This window comes from Neofelis nebulosa, chromosome 2 (assembly GCF_028018385.1).
Source record: "Neofelis nebulosa isolate mNeoNeb1 chromosome 2, mNeoNeb1.pri, whole genome shotgun sequence".
In the NCBI taxonomy this organism is placed as follows: Eukaryota; Metazoa; Chordata; class Mammalia; order Carnivora; family Felidae; genus Neofelis; species Neofelis nebulosa.
In genome coordinates, this window is record NC_080783.1 from 67,543,807 (window position 1) to 67,561,700 (window position 17,894).

Genomic DNA, 17,894 nt, shown 5'->3' on the forward strand with positions numbered 1-17,894 from the left:
AAGAAGACATTTACATACAAGGGGAAACCCCATAAGGCTATCAGGGGATTTTTCAGCAGAAAATTTTTAAGCCATAAGGGAGTGGCATGATATTTTCAAAGTGCTGAATGGGAAAAATCTGCAGACAAGAATACTCTATGCAGCAAGGCTGTTATTCAGAAAAGAAGGAGAGATAAAGAGTGCCCCAGACAAACAAAAACTAAAGGAGTTCATGACCACTAAACCAACTCTGCAAGGAATATTAAAGGGGACTCTTTGAGTGGAAAGGAAAGACCAAAAGTGACAGTATGAAGGTAGGAAACACAAAAGCAGTTAATATGAATATTCCTGTAAAATATTAGTCAAGGAACTCATAAAATTAAAAGATGTAAAATATGACATGTATCTAAAATGTGGGGAAGAGAGGAGTAAAGTATGGGTTCAAACTTAAATGACCATCAACCTAATGTAGATTGCTATATGCAGAAGGTGTTATATACAAACCTAATGGTAGCCACAAATCAAAAACTACTAATAAATATTCAAATTTTAAACAGAAAAAAATATATCACTGAGGAAAACCAGGAAACCATGAAAGAAAGACAAGAAAGGATCAGAAAAAATCTTCAGAAAAAAACACAAAACAGGTATAAAATGGGAATAAATACATATATATTATTGGTTATTTTGAATGTAAATGGACTAAACACTCCAATCAAAAGACACAGAGTGACAGAATGGATGAAAAAACAACACATATCTATCTGCTACCAATAAGAGACCCATTTTGAACCTAAAGACACGTACAGATTGAAAGTGGGAGGATGGAGAATCATATATCATGTAAACGGATGCCAAAAGAAAGTTGGAGTAGCAATATTTATTCCTGACAAAATAGACTTTAAAACAAAAACTGTAACATGAGACAAAGGAGGACGCTATGTAATAATAAAGGGAACAATCCAACAAGAAAATGTGACAATTGTAAATATTTATGTACCCAACACAAAAGTATCCAAGTATATAAAACAGTTAATAGCGAACATAAAGGAACTAATGGATAATAATACAATAATAATAGGGGACTTTAACACCCCACTTACATCAATAGACAGATCATCTAAACAGAAAATCAACGAGGAAACAATGGCTTTGAATGACACACAGGAGCAGATGGACTTAACAGATATATTTAGAACATTCCATTTTAAACAGTGGAATACACATTCTTTTCAAGTGCACATGGGACATTCTTTAGAATAAGTCACATATTAGGCCACAAAACAAGACTCAACAAATTAAAAATGATCGAAGTCATATCATGCATCTTTTCTAATCACAGTGCTATGAAACTAGAAGTCAACTACAAGTCAAAATCTGGAAAGACCACAAATACATGGAGCTTAAATAACATGCTACTAAACAATGAATGGTCGGTATGCCTGGGTGGCTCAGTCAGTTAAGCATCTGACTTCGGCTCAGGTTATGATCCCACGGCTCATGAGTTCAAACCACATGTAGGGCGCTGTGCTGACAGCTCAGAGCCTGGAACCTGCTTCAGATTCTGTGTCTCCCTCTCTCTCTGCCCCTCCCCTGCTCATGCTCTGTCTCTCTCTCCCTGTCTCTCAAAAATAAACAAAACAAAACAAAAAACAATGAACGGATCAAAGAGGTAATAAAAGAAGAACTAAAAAAGTACATGGAAACACATGAAAATGAAAACACAACCATTCAAAACCTTCTGGACACAGCAAAAGCGATCTACCTTAAGAAACAAGAAAAATCTCAAATAAACAACCTAATTTTACACCTAAAGGAGACAGAAAAAGAACAACAAATGAAGCCTAAAGTCAGCAGAAGGAAGGAAATAATAAAAATTAGAGCAGAAATAAGTGATATAGAAAGTAAAGAGCAAAATAAAAAATAGAATAGATCAATGAAACCAGGAGGTGGTTCTTTGAAAAAAAATCATAAAATTGATAAACCTCTACCCAGACTTATGAAGAAAAAGAGAGAAAGGATTCAAATAAATAAAATCATAAATGAGAGAGGAGACACCACAGAGATACAAACAATTATAAGAGAATATGATGAAAAACTATATATCAACAAATTGGGCAACCTAGAAGAAATGAATAAATCCTTATAAACATATCTTATCAAAACTGAAACAGGAAGAAATAGAAATTTGAACAGATCAGTTACAAGCAAAGAAACTGACTTAGTAATAAAAAAAAAAAAGAAAAAGAAAAAGAAAAAAACTATCAACACACAAAAGTCCAGGACTGGATGGCTTCACAGGTGAATTCTACCAAACATTTAAAGAAGAGTTAATACCTATTCATCTCAAACTACTCCAAAAAATAGAAAAGGAAGGAAAACTTCCACATTCATTCTATGAGGTCAGCATTACCCAGATACCAAAACCAGATAAAGACATCACATAAAAAAAGAACTACCAGCCAATATCTCTGATAAACATAGATACAAAAATCCTCAACAAAATACTGGAAACCAAATTTATCAATACGTTAAAAAAAAGTCATTCACCGCGATCAAGTGGGATTTATTCCTGGGTTTGCAAGAGTGGTTCAATATTCAGAAATCAATCAGTGTGATACATCAAATCAATAAGAGAAAGAATATGAACCAAATGATCATTTTAATAGATGAAGAAAAAGCATTTGACAAAGTACAATATCCATTCATGATAAAAAACCCTCAACAAGATAGGTTTAGAGGGGACATACTTCAGCATACTAAAGACTATATATGAAAAATCCACAGCTAATACCATCCTTAATGGGGAAAAACTTAGAGCTTTTCCCCTAAGGTTAGGAACAAAACAAGGATGCCCATTCTCACTACTTTATTCAACATGGTACTGAAAGTCCAGTCACAGCATTCAGACAACAAAAAGAAATAAAAGGCATCCAAATTGGTAAGGAAGAAGTAAAACTTTCAGTGCACCTGGGTGGCTCAGTTGGTTAAGTATCCAACTCTTAATTTTGGCTCAGGTCACGATCTCATGGTTCATGGGACTAAGCCCTGCAATGGGCTCTGCTGTCAGTGTGGAGCCTGCTTGGGACTCTCTCTCTCTCCTTCTCTGTCTCTCTCTCAAAATAAATAAGTAAACATTAAAAAAAAGATTTAAAACTTTCACTATTTGCAGATGACATGATACTATATACAGAAAATTCTAAATACCCCATCAAAAACAACTGCTAGAACTGACAAAAAAAATTCAGCAAAGTTGCAAGATATAAAAATCGATGTACAGAAATTTGTTGTCTACATACCAATAATGAAGTAGCAGAAAGAGAAATTAAGGAACCAATCCCATTTACAATTGCACCAAAAATCATAAGATACCTAGAAATAAACCTAACCAAAGCAGTGAAATACCTATACTCTGAAAACTATAAAACACTAGTGAAAGAAATGGAAGATAACACAAAGAGATGGAGACATTCCATGCTCATGGATCGGAAGAACAAATATTGTTAAAATGTCTATACTACCCAAAGCAACCTATACATTTAATTCAATCCCTATCAAAATACCAATAGCATTTTCACAGAACTTTTAGAAAAAACAATCCTAAAATTTGTACGGAACCACAAAAGACTCTGACTCTGAATAGCCAAAGCAATCTTGAAGAAGAAAAGCAAAGCTGGAGGTATCATAATTCTGGGCTTCAAGTTATATTACAAAACTGTAGTGATCAAAACAGTATAGTACTGGAACAAAAATAAACACATACATCAGTGGAGCAATGGAATTGTCAGAAATAAAACCCAAATTATATGGTCAATTAACCTTTGACAAAGCAGGAAAGAATATGCAATGGGAAAAAGACAACCCTCTTGAAGAAAGGGTGTTGGGAAAACTGGACGGAAATATGCAAAAGAATGAAACTGGACCACTTTTGTACACAATACACAAAGATAAATTTAAAATGGTATGAGACCTGAACCATAAAAATCCTGGAAGACAGCACAGGCAGTAATTTCTCTAACATCAGTCATAGCAACTTTTCCTAGAAATTTGAAATTTAGTGTCCAGCAATAAAGTTATATTGAAGGACCATGCTTATTACTTAGTGTATATTTGTCCACGGCTATTTTCATGCTACTAGGACAGAGTTGCATAGCTGCAGCAGAGACCATATGACCCACAAACCCTAAAACATTTACTAAATGGCCCTTATAGCAACTGAGCTGCAGACCTCTGGCCTATATACTCACATTGTACTGTAATTACGAAGTATAGGTATTTGACAGTATTTAAACTTCTGGATGAATGAACTTAAACACTAAAATGTATAGATATATCTACATTTTATATATATATGTGTGTGTGTGTGTGTACACACACACACACACACACACACACACACACACACACAAGGCCTATTACTTTTACCATTTTTAGCCGTGGACAAATATACATTAAGTAATAAGCATGGTCCTTCAATAAAAATTTATTGCTGGACACTAAATTTAAAATTTCATGTAAGTGTTATGTGCCACAAAACAGTCTTCTGTATTTCCCAACTATCTTAAACAAAAGAGGCTATAAAAGGCCATAGTTTGCTGAGCCTTGATATAGGCTATAAGTGGCCTGTTAGTGATGTTATCACAAATCAATCTGCAAGGTACCAAAATGGCAGTGTCAAAACCTACATGTCAGGAAGAATTTCATAAATCTCATGGAAGAAAGATTTTTTTTACTACCAGTTATGTAGGTGGGAAGACTATTTGGAACATAAAGGTTAGGAATTGCAGGTAAGAGATGATGAGGGCTTTGAAAATCGGTTGTCCTCTTCTCTTCCGGTTTCTATAGATGGAATAAGAATAAATTCTGACGTCATTTTTGCCATACTCCTATGTGAGATTAGCAGAAATTTCTCAGTAAATAGTATTTTCATCTTTTTGTTTTAATTGCATGATTTTTTTAAATTAAAAAAGCTGATTTTAAAAAAAGAATGAATATGGATTTCGGGGATATAATTAATAAGTGAAATGCATTTTCACAGCAATCTTTAGGAATGTGGGGTTTTTAAAAATTTTAATTTAATTTATCTGCTTCTAGTCACTGAAAAATGATCACAGGTAGCAAGTAGATTATTTCAATTAATTTGTATGACATATTTGTATTAATAAAAGGCTTTCTTCGTGTATTGAAGAAAATGTCCCTCTCATTTCCATTTTCTTAAGAATTATGATACTAAATAACATCCTGAGCATTCAGATATGAAGACTGCATGTAATAGACTATTTACAAATTCAGATCTCTGTGTCTTCTGTGTTAGTTTATTACCTATGAATTAAATTTTCCTAACATGTTCCTATTTATTCTATTTTTTTCTGGACTTAAGTCTTGTCTATGAGATTTATATAGATACTAAAAATATGAGATTATTTTTAAAAGCATATTAGCTAATTTACTACCACATCTAAGATTAGTTCTGGAGTCAAACACACTGGACTTCATTTTTGACTTAGACATTTCTTAGCTCTGCGACCATCAAGTTACTTAAACTTTATGTTTTTCAGTCTATCTATCTATCTATCTATCTATCTATCTATCATCTATCTGTCTATTGAGCAAGCATGAGCAGGAGGGCCAGAGAGAGAATCCCAAGCAGGCTCCACACTCAGCGCAGAGCCCCACAAGGGGCTTGATCTCACAAACTGTGAGACCATGACCTGAGCCGAAACCAAGAGTCAGATGTTTAACCAGCCAATCCACCTAGGCACCCCAATGTTCTCATATTTTAAATTTGGTTAGAATAGTACCTAACTCACAAGGTCACTGTAAAAATCAAATAATCAGATTCATGTCAATTGTTTCATTAGTGCCAGCATTATAGTAAATATTTTTGGTGGAGAAATAGATGACACAAAAGAATTTTTTTTTAACTTTTTTTATTTTTGGGACAGAGAGAGACAGAGCATGAACGGGGGAGGGGCAGAGAGAGAGGGAGACACAGAATCGGAAGCAGGCTCCAGGCTCGGAGCCATCAGCCCAGAGCCTGACGCGGGGCTCGAACTCACGGACCGCGAGATCGTGACCTGGCTGAAGTCGGACGCTTAACCGACTGCGCCACCCTGGCACAAAAGAATTTAATTGAAGAGATTAAAACACAAAAAGACTGTTCACAATGCATGTTAGAGTTAAGGGAAACCAACAAAGCACTAGTGGGGTTACACTACCCCAGGGCTAGTAGCAGTAAGAAGCGAGAGGAAGAAATGATTACTGTAATCAGGAGGGAGCAAGAGCTGATTGGCAGGAACTATGGCCTTCACATTCTACCCTGGCAATCTGAAAGGGAAGAATGTGAGAAATAAATACCCTGACTTCATCCTCGTCAAACCCTCCAACCCTCCAATTCCTACTGATGCCTATCTTTGGCCATCCCACCCATTTGTGCCTTTTGATACAGAGCCAGCAAATAACATCCCAGGTCTCAGGGTATGGGATAGAAAAATAGAGGAACAAATTACATGTATCTAGTACAGCTACCAGTCCACCATCATTTTTCAAACCGTCTTTTTTGTTTAAAAGTATGACTCTAGGGGGCGCCTGGGTGGCTTGGTCGGTTAAGCGACCGACTTCAGCTCAGGTCATGATCTCACAGTCCTTGAGCTCGAGCCCCGCGTCGGGCTCTGTGCTGACAGCTCAGAGCCTGGAGCCTGTTTCAGATTCTATGTCTCCCTCTCTCTCTGCTCCTCCCCTGTTCATGCTCTGTCTCTGTCTCAAAAATAAATAAACGTTAAAAAAAATAATAAAATAAAATAAAATAAAATAAAAGTATGACTCTAATATTTCATTAACATGTCTATTTGCTATTCCAAACTACAAATGCCCCAAATATATTTATTGACAGTGTTAGGAAATTTGAGGTTAATTGGAAAAATTAAACCTATGCTTCAGTTCACCAGGTAACCATCAATAAATATGAAAATTGTTCTTCTTCCTTTGACTATAAAATTGACAACATGCTTTTTCAAATTAGCTCTTAAAGAATAAATAACAGATGTTCAGTAGTTAATATTATGTATTCCCTTCCTTTAAATCATCAAAAATTGATTCACAAAGAAAAAATACAGGTTAGTGGCATCAAGGATTCTAATTTGCTGAATGCCCTAGTTATTTCATGCTTAATAAAATGTGCACTAGTTTCCTATGGCTATTATAACAAATCAACACAAACTTGGTGGCTTAAACTATAAAGGAATAAATTTGTTCCTTCATAGTTCTGGAGGTCAAAAGTCAGTAATGAGTTTTACTGGGCTGACACCAAGGTGTTGGGAGGGCCACACCTCCTCAAGAGGCATAATATGTTTTCCAGTTTTTTCTAGCTCCATGAATCCTCCCTTTCATTATTCCAACCTCTTGCTTCTGTCATCACATCTCCCTGGTCTGTGAATCCTCCCTTGCATTATTCCAACCTCAACCCAGTCATCGTGTCTCCTACTTCTTCTCTACTTAAATCTTCCCTGCCTTCCTCTTATAATTAAGTTTTGTAATTATATTTGGGGCCTAACCAGATAATTCAGGATAATCTCCCCATATCAAGATCCTTAGCTTGGGGTGTCTAGGTGCCTCAGTTGGTTAAGCATCAAACTTCGGTTCATGTCATGATCTCACCTCTCTTGGGTTCGAGCCCCATGTCGGGCTGTGTGCTGACAGCTTGGAGCCTGGAGCCTTCTTCAGATTCTGTGTCTCTCTCTCTCTCTCTGCCCCTCCCCCACTTGCACTCTGTCTCTCTCTTTCTCTCAAATATAAATAAAAACGTTTAGAAATAATTTTTTAAAAAAGATCCTTAACTTAATCACTTCTGCAGTCTCCTTTGCCATACACAGTAACATTCAGAATCTAGAGACTATTAGGGCATGGATACCTTTGGGGCCATTGAACAGTCTACTACAAAGGCGATGAAAGTTCTTAGTTTACAAATTGAAAATTACACACACAAAAAACATATCTTCAAGTGCCCCCACCTCCGCCTCTCTCCCTCCCTCCTTCCTTCCTTCTCTCTCTCTCTCGTCTTTCTATTTCTCCCCCAACTTTTAATTTGTCTCTTTACTCCCAGCAACCACTAAGTATAAAGCCAACATATTAATTTACATTTTAATTCAAAAGAAATGCAGTAGAAAAGTTAATCTTTCCATTGAATCTGATGGAATTATCAGTGGCTAGTCCAAAGGAATTAAGGCTTCTCTACCAATTCTCATTTGCTAAACTATCATGGAGAACTTTATGCCATGCAAGGTAACAGAATCACTGGGCTAGAAGATACCCAACATATCAACATATGCAACACTTTTCATTAAAGTGTTGTCAGGCTTTCTTTAAAAGTCTAAATGTAAAAATACACCTCCATTGATTTTTTCTTTTATTATTATTATTGTAGTTTGTAGTGTTTTGTTTTTTGATACCCCCTTTTGGAACCACTAATGTTCCACTGGTTCTTACCATCTCTATATTGGAACATCTTCATCCATGACTTTTCTGATGCCATGTCTATGAACTACCCTATACCCAGACTTTTTTTGGTTAACATTTGCCTTAGTTTGTTTCTGTTACTTCCTGTAAAGAACATTTGCTCATGAAATACCATTTCTGTTCTTTGCTAGAAACATTGTCACAAAATTAAAATATTATACTGAAATATAGCCCAAATCAACTCACATCTTAGAATAATTTTAATTGTAAAATGTATTATATTGACTTATTAAATCATATTTTGTTTCATTTATAACCCTTTCCACCTTTTAATAATGAGCAGAATTTTTTCTGAAGAGTTAGCCGTGGTCAGAAACCTGAGAAACCAGAAGCTCAGGAAAATGATGATCAACATGGGATTAGAGATTAAATATATTGGCTGAGTAAGGGATTATCTGAACAATTTTGCAATTAAAGATTTGAAATATCTTACAAAATGCACATACTCTACTATCATGATGTCAGAAGAGTATTATAATCTATATTTCACTAACTCCTCTAGAGGCTAGGTCATTGTATTTACTATGTTGCCTTTTTGAAGAGAGATAATGATGGCTGGAAGAAATAGACTGTAGGTATTTTTGTGTTTGTGTGTACATGTACGTGTGATTATTGTTGATTGAGTCTGTTATTGTTTATAAAAACTAATTACTCATTGAGTAATAGAATTCATTGTGAATGAGATTTGGAAATTGAGATTGTGTGTGTGTGTGTGGGTGCATGCGTATGTGTGAGACAGACAGAGAGAGCTACCTCCCCACAATTATGTTTATCATTTAAGTTCTCTATGAAAATTTAATACATGCTTTATCTCTATCCCTTTAAAAATCCCTATGTAGTCTAACAAACCAGTAAATTTAAAAGCTATTTAAAGCAGTTATAATAAAGCAAAGTGCAGAGAAATATTTTAAGAAGTCACTTGAAGTAGAATATAGTTATGCCGTGAAAGTAAGACATTTCAAATAGTATCCCAGGTGAAGTTTTAAATGACTAGAGCTCAGCAGCCATATTGGAAGGCAGTATATGTAGGTATTGGGTAGCTCAGTAGAACTATAATACATAATGTCTGCTCTTTTACAGTGCACAACTTCATATGAGAGATGACCCAGGTGTGCATATATCTGACTAGTCCACATTAGGACAAGTGAGAGCTGCAGGATGCAGTGGAAGTACAGAAGAAAATGTGACATTGCATATGAAAACATCAGAGAGAGCATTACAAAAGAAGTGGCATTTGAGTTAGATCTAATTAGGACAAAGTTCATGTATTTTTTAAAAATTTTTTACTGAAGCCTTGAGATCTATTGAAGACAGAAATAGATTCAGTGGAAGTTATTTTCAGTATATGATCAATTGGAAAGTGATACATTTCTAACAACTAGTTGGCATATTTATGTTAGAGGAAACTTTCTATAAGTAAAGTAATAAAGACATTAGGTGTTTAACAAAAACAAATATCTAAGTTGAGACTCAGAAAACATTCATGAATAAATTTTAGGAGCGATAAACTGAATTTCAATTATATCCTAATGGTTTAGTGAAGTGATGTCAGCATCATAAGACATCCTTCATATTTCCCTCCCCAACTTCCACAACAAAAATTAGGCATCTACCCCTGAACAATGGCTCCATGAGGGTTGTGGGATCCAGACCATATGCTAAGGGACTCAGGAATTTACCAACCTGTGCATCAGGTAATAGCAGAGAGACCTCAGTATCACTTGCAGTCCCTGCAGAAACCTGTGAACTGATTCCAGTCCCTGTCAGTCACAGCCCAGGAGTACCTAAAGAACAATGACTTGGCAGTCCCCCATGGACAAGAAAGCCCATGTGTCCAGGTTTTCAGAAGAGAATTTCCAGCACTCCAGTGGAGAAAAAAATTTTTTTGGAATGTATTGGAATGGATAAGAGAAACCACTTGACTTTCCTTGCACCACCCTTCCTCAAAGATGGCACAGCTTATGGCTGAGACATTATCAGCCATGATTTCTCCCATAGTGAAAGGGGAGAACAGGTAAGTGTTTTCTTGACTTCCCCAACTGTGTGGTACACTTCCAAAGAGACTCCTTTCTATCTTGAAGAATCTAGGCTACTAAATTGCAAGTTCCATGACTAGGCAGAGGGATGAGATTGGGAGAGTGGTAGATAAAATAGAGGGCATTAAACGGATATGGTCCCTGATGGCTGAACTGTGGACTCTATTAGGAAGTCCATCCATGAACTGCTGGGAAAGCATCATCCATGGATGTCTATGACTGCTCTGAATGTCTCACCCACACACCACTCCCACTCTGTGGCTGGCTCCTTGTGTGAGCTTCCAAAGGCAGCAGTAACAGAGAGCTTTGGTAGATGCCTAGGGAGTACACAAAAAAGAATCAAACAGAAATTCTGGAGCTGAAGAAGTCAATGAAATGAAATGAAAAATGTAGTAAAGAGCATCAATAGCTAAACAGGCCAAACAGAAGAAAGAATCTGAGTTAGAAGGTAAGAAACTTGAAATCATCCAGTTAAAGGAGAATAAAGAAAAGAGAATGAAAGCATAAAGAAAGCCTATGTGATCTATGAGACACCATAAAAAGAAACAAGGTGTAAATTATTGGAATTCCAAAAAGTGGGGGACAGAAAGCTTATTTAAAGGAATAATGGTTGAGAATTTCCCAACTTGAGGAGTGATTTGGATATACGAGTCCATGAAGGTAATAGCTCACCCCATAATTCCAATCTAAAGTGATCTCCAAGAAACATTATAATAACTGTCAAAATCAGACGAAGACAAAATCCTAAAAGCATAAAGAGGAAAGAAAAATTGTAACCTACAAAGGAACCCCCATTAGTCAACCAGAAAATTTCTCAGCAAAAACCTATGGGCCAAAAGAAAGTGGGATGATATATTCAAAGCGCTGAAAGAAAAAAAAATGTCAATCAAAAATATTCAGCAAAGTTATACTTCAGTATTGAAAGAGAAATAAAGACTTTCTCAGACAAACAAAAGCTGATAATTCATCCACTAGACCTGCCTTATAAGAAATACTGAAAGGTGGGGCGCCTGGGTGGCCCCAGTCAGTTGAGTGTCTGACTTCGGCTCGGGTCATGATCTTGCGGTCTGTGAATTTGAGCCCCGTGTCAGGCTCTGTGCAGACAGCTCAGAGCCTGGAGCTTGCTTTGGATTCTGTGTCTCCCTGTCTCTCTGTCCCTCCCCTGCTCATGCTCTGTCTCTCTCTCTGTCAAAAATAAACATTAAAAAAAAAATTAACAAAAAAAAAAGAAATACTGAAAGGGGTTTTGTAATCTGAAATGAGAGAATGTTTAATAGTAACATGAAAACATATGAAAATACACAAAACACTGGTAAAGGTAAACATATAGTCAAATTTGGAATACTCTAATATTGTAATGTGGTGGTATGTTAAGTACTTAACTATGATATACAAATTAAAGGACAAGGTATTAAAAATAACTATAGCTACTATAATTTGCTAATGAATACACATTACAAAAAGAGATAGATTGTGACATTAAAATCATAAAAGGGGGAAATAAAAGTAGTTTTGTATGCATTTGAAGTTAAAGTGTTACCAGCTTAAAATAGACTTTTACAAAGATTATGTTTTAGGTAAGCTTCATGGTAACCAAAAAGCAGAAACTTATGGCAGATTCACAAAAATTAAAGGGAATATTAGCATATCAACACTATGGAAAAGTCACCAATTTACAAAGGAAGGCAGCAAGAGATAAATAAAGACATAAGGGAACTACAAAAGAGTCAGAAAACAATTAAGAAGATGGCATTACTCTACATGTAAATGGATTAAATATCCTGATCAAAAGGCATAGAGTGGCTGGATAAAAACAAAAACAGAATCAACCACAACAGCAACAACAAAATGGGGCCCAACTATATGCTGCCAACAGGAGACTCACTTAGCTTTAAGGACACACATAGGCACAAAGTGAAGCGATGGAAAAAGATATCCATTCAAGTAGAAATCAAAAGCAGGGTTAGCATTAAATTTATATCAGGTAAAATAGACTTTAAGACAAAAACAGTAACAAGAGTCAAAATGGTTATTATATAATGATAAAGGGGTCAATTCATTAAGAAGATACAACAATTGTAATCAGAGCACCTGACTATATTAAGCAAATACTAACAGATCAAAAGGGAGAAATAGGTAATGCAATAATAGTAGAAAATTTCAATACTTCAATGACAGATCATCCAGACAGAAATCAATAAGAAAACAATGGAATTGAGCCATACTTTAGATTTAATGGACCTAATATAGAATATTCTATCAAACAGCAACAGAATACATATTCTTCTTATGTGTGCACAACACATTCTCTAGGACAGATTATATGTTAGGCCACAAAACAAGTCTCAGCAAATTTAAGAATATTGAAGTCATACCAAGTATCTTTTCCAATCATAATGGTATGACACTAGAAATCAATAACAAGATGAAAGATGGAAAATTTTCAAATATGTGGAAATTAAACAACAGACTTTTGAACAATCAATGAGTCAAAAAATCTTAAAACAAATTAAGATGGAAAAACAGCACTCTAAAACCTATGGGATGCAGCAAAAGTAATCCCAAGAAGGGAGTTCATAGTGATAAATAACTATATTTTAAGAAATTTCAAATAAAAAACCAAACTTTAGACCTCAAGGAATTAGATTTTTAAAAAGTACAAACTTGTACAAAAATACAAGTCCAAAGTTAGCAGAAGGAAGGAAATAACAAAGATCAGAGCAGATATAAATGAAATAGAAACCAAAAAGGTAATAGAAAAGACCAATGAAACTAAGAACTACTTTTGGGAAAAGATAAACAAATTTAGTAAGCCTTTTTCTAGACTAAGAAAAAAAGAGGCAAGACTCAAATAAATAAAATAAAAAATGAAAGAAGAGACATCACAACTGATACTACAGAAATACATGGAATCATAAGAAACTACTACAAATATGCCAACAAAATTGGGTAACCTAGAATAAATTGATAAATTTCTGGAAACATACAACTACCAAGATTGAATCATGAAGAAATAAAAAATCTGAACAAGCCAGTAACAAGCAAGGAGATCGAATCAGTAATCAAAAATCTCCCAACAAAGAAAAACCCAAGACCAGATGGTTAAAGATGAATTAATGCCAATCTTTCTCAAACTCTTCCAAAAAATTCAAGAGGAGGGAAAACTCCCAAACTCATTTGGCAAGGCTAGCATTATCCTGACACCAAAGCCAGATAATGACACTACAAGAAAAGAAAACTATAGACCGATATCTCTGAAGAATATATAAGCCAAAATTCATAACAAAATATTAGCAAACTTAATTCACTAGCACAATAAAGGATGATATGCCATGATCAGGCATGATTTATCCCTGGGAAGCAAGTTTGGCATTTGCAAATCAATAATGTGATTCAATAATGTGATAACACCACATTAATAGAATGAAAGGTGAAAATCATATGATCATCTCAATAGATGCAGAAAAATCATTAAGCAAAATACAGCATCGTTTTATGATTAAACTCTCCACAAATTGGGTATAGAAGAAACATACATCAACATAATAAAGGGCATATACAACAAACCTACAGCTAACATCATAGTCAATGGTGATAGATTAAAAACATTTTCTCTAATCAGGAACAAGTCAAGGATGCCCATTCTCACATTGTTACTCAATATAGCACTGGAAATCCTAACCAGAGCAATCAGGAAATATACAGAATTTAAAAGACCTCCAAATCAGAAAGGAGAAAGTAAAATTGCTTTTGTTTGCAAATTATATGATCTTATATAGAGGAAATCCTAAAGACAACCAAAAAAAATGTTGGAAGTAATCTGCAAATTCATAAAAGTTACAGAGTATGAAATCAACATACACAAGTCAGCTGCAATTCTATACTCAAACAATAAACTATATGAAAAAGAAATAAAGAAAGCAATCCATTTACAATAGCATAGAGAACAATAAAATACATAAAGATAGATTTAACCAAGAAGGTAAAAGATCTGTATAGTTAAAGAAAAAACACAAGACTTTGATGAAAGAAAGTGAAGGAGGCATAAACAAATGGAAAGATATCCCGTGTTCATGGGTTGGGTGAATTAATACAACTAAAATGTCCATATTACCTAAAGCCATCTCTAGATTAAATTTTTTAATGTTTATTTATTTTTGAGAGAGAGAGAGTGGGAGTAGGGGATGGGGCAGAGAGAGTGGGAGACACAGAGTCTGAAGCAAGGTCCAGCCTCTAAGCTACCAGCACAGAAACTGACCCAGGGCTCAAACTCATAAACTGCAGGAAAATGACCTGAGCTGAAGTTGGACGCTTAACTGACTGCGCCACCCAGGCACTCCAAGCCACCTACAGATTAAATGAAATCCCTATCAAAACTCCAATGGCATTTTTTCATAGAAATAGAGTAAATAATTCTAAAATTTATATGGAACCACAGAAAACCCCAAATAGCCAAAGCAATCCTGAGAAAGAAGAACAAAACTAGAGGAATAACATCTCCTGATTTCAAACTCTACTGTAAAGCTATAGAGATCAAAACAGTATGGCAATGGCATAAAATGAGACACATAGACCACTGGAACAGAATTGAGAGCCTAGAAATTAACCTGCATATATACAGTCAACTAATATTTGACAAGGAAGCCAAGAATACTGAATGGGGGAAAATATTCTCTTCAATAAATGGTCTTGAAAAAACTGGATAATCACACACAGAAGAATCAAATTAGACCCCTCTCTTATACCATACACAAAAATTAACTTGAAATAGATTAAAGAATTAAACATAAGATCTCAAACTGTAAATTGCTAGAAGAAAACAGGGGAGAATCTTCTTAACATTGGTCTCAGCAACATGTTTTTGGCTATGACATCAAAAGCATAAACAAGAAAAGCAAAAAAAATAGTAAGTGGGACTACATCAACTAAAAAGCTTCTGTGAAGCAAAAGAAGCAATCAACAAAATAAAAAGGCAACCTATGGAATGGGAGAAAATATTTTTAAACCATATATTGAATAAGGGGTTAACACCCAAAGTATGGAAAGAACTTCTACAACTCAACAACAACAGCAACAAAAACAGCAAGCAATCTGATTTTAAAATGGGCAAAACATGAATAGCAACGTTTCAAAAGAAGACATCCAAATGGACAAGTACATGAAAAGTGCTCAACATCACTAATTATCAAGGGTATACAAGGCAAAACAACAATGAGATGTCATCTCACACCTGTTAAAATGACTACCATCAAAAAGACAAGCCATAACAAATGCAGGTGAGGATGTGGAAAAAGGAAACCCTTGTGTACTCTTGGTGGGAATATACATTGGTATAGCCACTATGAAAAACAGTATGGGGGTTCCTCAAGTATCTAAAAATAGAACTACCATACAATCCAGCAATTCCACTTACCTCTGGGTGTTTATCCAAAAGACATGGAAAAAGAATCTCGTAAAGGTACTTACATTTCCTTGTTTATTGCAGCATTATAGAAAGATGCGCTATATATATTTTATACACACACACACGCACTGGAATATTATTCACTGAAATTATTCAGAGAAAGAAGGAAACCCTGCCATTTGCAACAACATGGACGGCTTAGAGGATTGTGCTAAGTGAAATAGGTTGGACAAAGACAAATAGTATATGATATAATTTACATGTGGCATCTAAATTAGCAAACTCTGAGAAATGGAGACTAGAATGGTGGTTACCAGGGCCGGGGGTGGGGGGGGGGGGTGGGGGGGTGGGAAAATGGGGAGGTTTTGGCCAAAGGGTATAAACTTTCATTTAGAAGATGCATGAGTTCTGGGGATGATTTATGTACAACATTGTGATTTTAGTTAACAATAAAGTATTATATGGTTGGATGTTGTTAAGAGAATAGATTTTAAATGTTCTTACCACAAAAAAAGTAATGGTAATTATGCGACATGATAGAGGCATTAGCTAACACTACAGTAGTAATCATTTTGCAACATATACCAAATCAACATACTATATATCTCAGGGCTCCTAGGTGGTTCAGTTGGTTAAGCCTCCAACTTCGGCACAGGTCATGGTCTCACAGTTCAGGAGTCCGAGTCCCATGTTGGGCTCTGAGCTGTTAGCACAGAGCCTGCTTGGGATTCTTCTCTCTCCCTTTCTCTCTGCCCTCCCCCCACTCTCAAAATAAATAAAAATAAAACTTAAAAAAAATTTAAAGGAATAATTTAAAAAACATCCCATATATTTTAAACTTATACAGTATTATATGTCAGTTATATCTCAATAAAGCTGGATAAAAATCCTGGTGGTTTATGTAAATTTGGTAAATAATATTATAGCACCTATGATTTAAAAGCACAAAATATAAGGTCAATTTTCCCAATTTAACTGCAAAATAGACAGCACATAATTACATACTACTACAAAGCTAAAGATTTGCTTCCAATTGTAAATAAAAACAAAACATTCCCCCCATATTCAACATTGTAAATATTCTTTCCAGTCATCTCTAAATAAGGAAGTAGATTTAGTATCTATGATATAATCCCTAGAAAGTGGATAGCGAGGATATTGCAATGGTTGATATAGAACGGAGTCTCAGATGAAAGACCAGCTTTATTACATTTGTAAAAATGAGACCTATATTCTCCTCAGGATTGATGTAAGAATTAAAGGAATCTATATAGAGAAAGCTCAGGACACATATCACATGCTGGATCAATATTAAATTTTGTGTATTTTCATTCTATGATTAAGTTAGAAAACATATAAACTACCAAACCTGGAACAGGAAGAAATAGAAAACTTGAACAGATGAAAAACAAAGAAATTGAATCAGTAATAAAAAACAAAACAAAACAAAAAATAGAAAAGAAGGGAAAACATCCAAACTCATTCTATGAGGCCAGTATCACTCTGAAAACCAGATAAAGACTCCATTAAAAAAAAGAACTACAGGTAAACCAGTATTTTTTTTAAAAAAACTTATGTGCCAGCACTGGGTTAGGTGCTTGAGGGACAGACAGGAAGATTAAGTTTCTGACTTTGAGGAGCTCCCACTCCAGAACAATGACAAATAAGCAAATAAGGTCCCATGAGAAACATACTAAATTTTATATAAGTCAGAAATAGGATAGTAGCCAGTATTAATGATATGTGTATCTTTCTGGAAGGCCAGATTTTATAATATTAATACACACTTCACTGTTATTGGCAGAAATACAGAGTGAGAAATCAGTCAGACTGTTCTAAGCATTTGTAAATGTGAATTAGCTCAATAAAAGTGAAAAGAGAAAACATGTACTTCTTAGCACGTTACTACAATTCATCCATTTATTAAACCAATATTATTTTAGTCCTCTATGTCAGAAGAC

At 35.1% G+C, this 17,894-nt stretch overlaps 1 protein-coding gene across 3 annotated transcripts in view; it reads right to left on the reverse strand.

Annotated features, from left to right (window-relative positions):
• LOC131503611 (sodium channel protein type 2 subunit alpha) overlaps positions 1 to 17,894 on the reverse strand; it is a 139,657-nt gene that overhangs the window by 106,781 nt on the left and 14,982 nt on the right. The gene's annotated exons all lie outside the window — the stretch shown is intronic.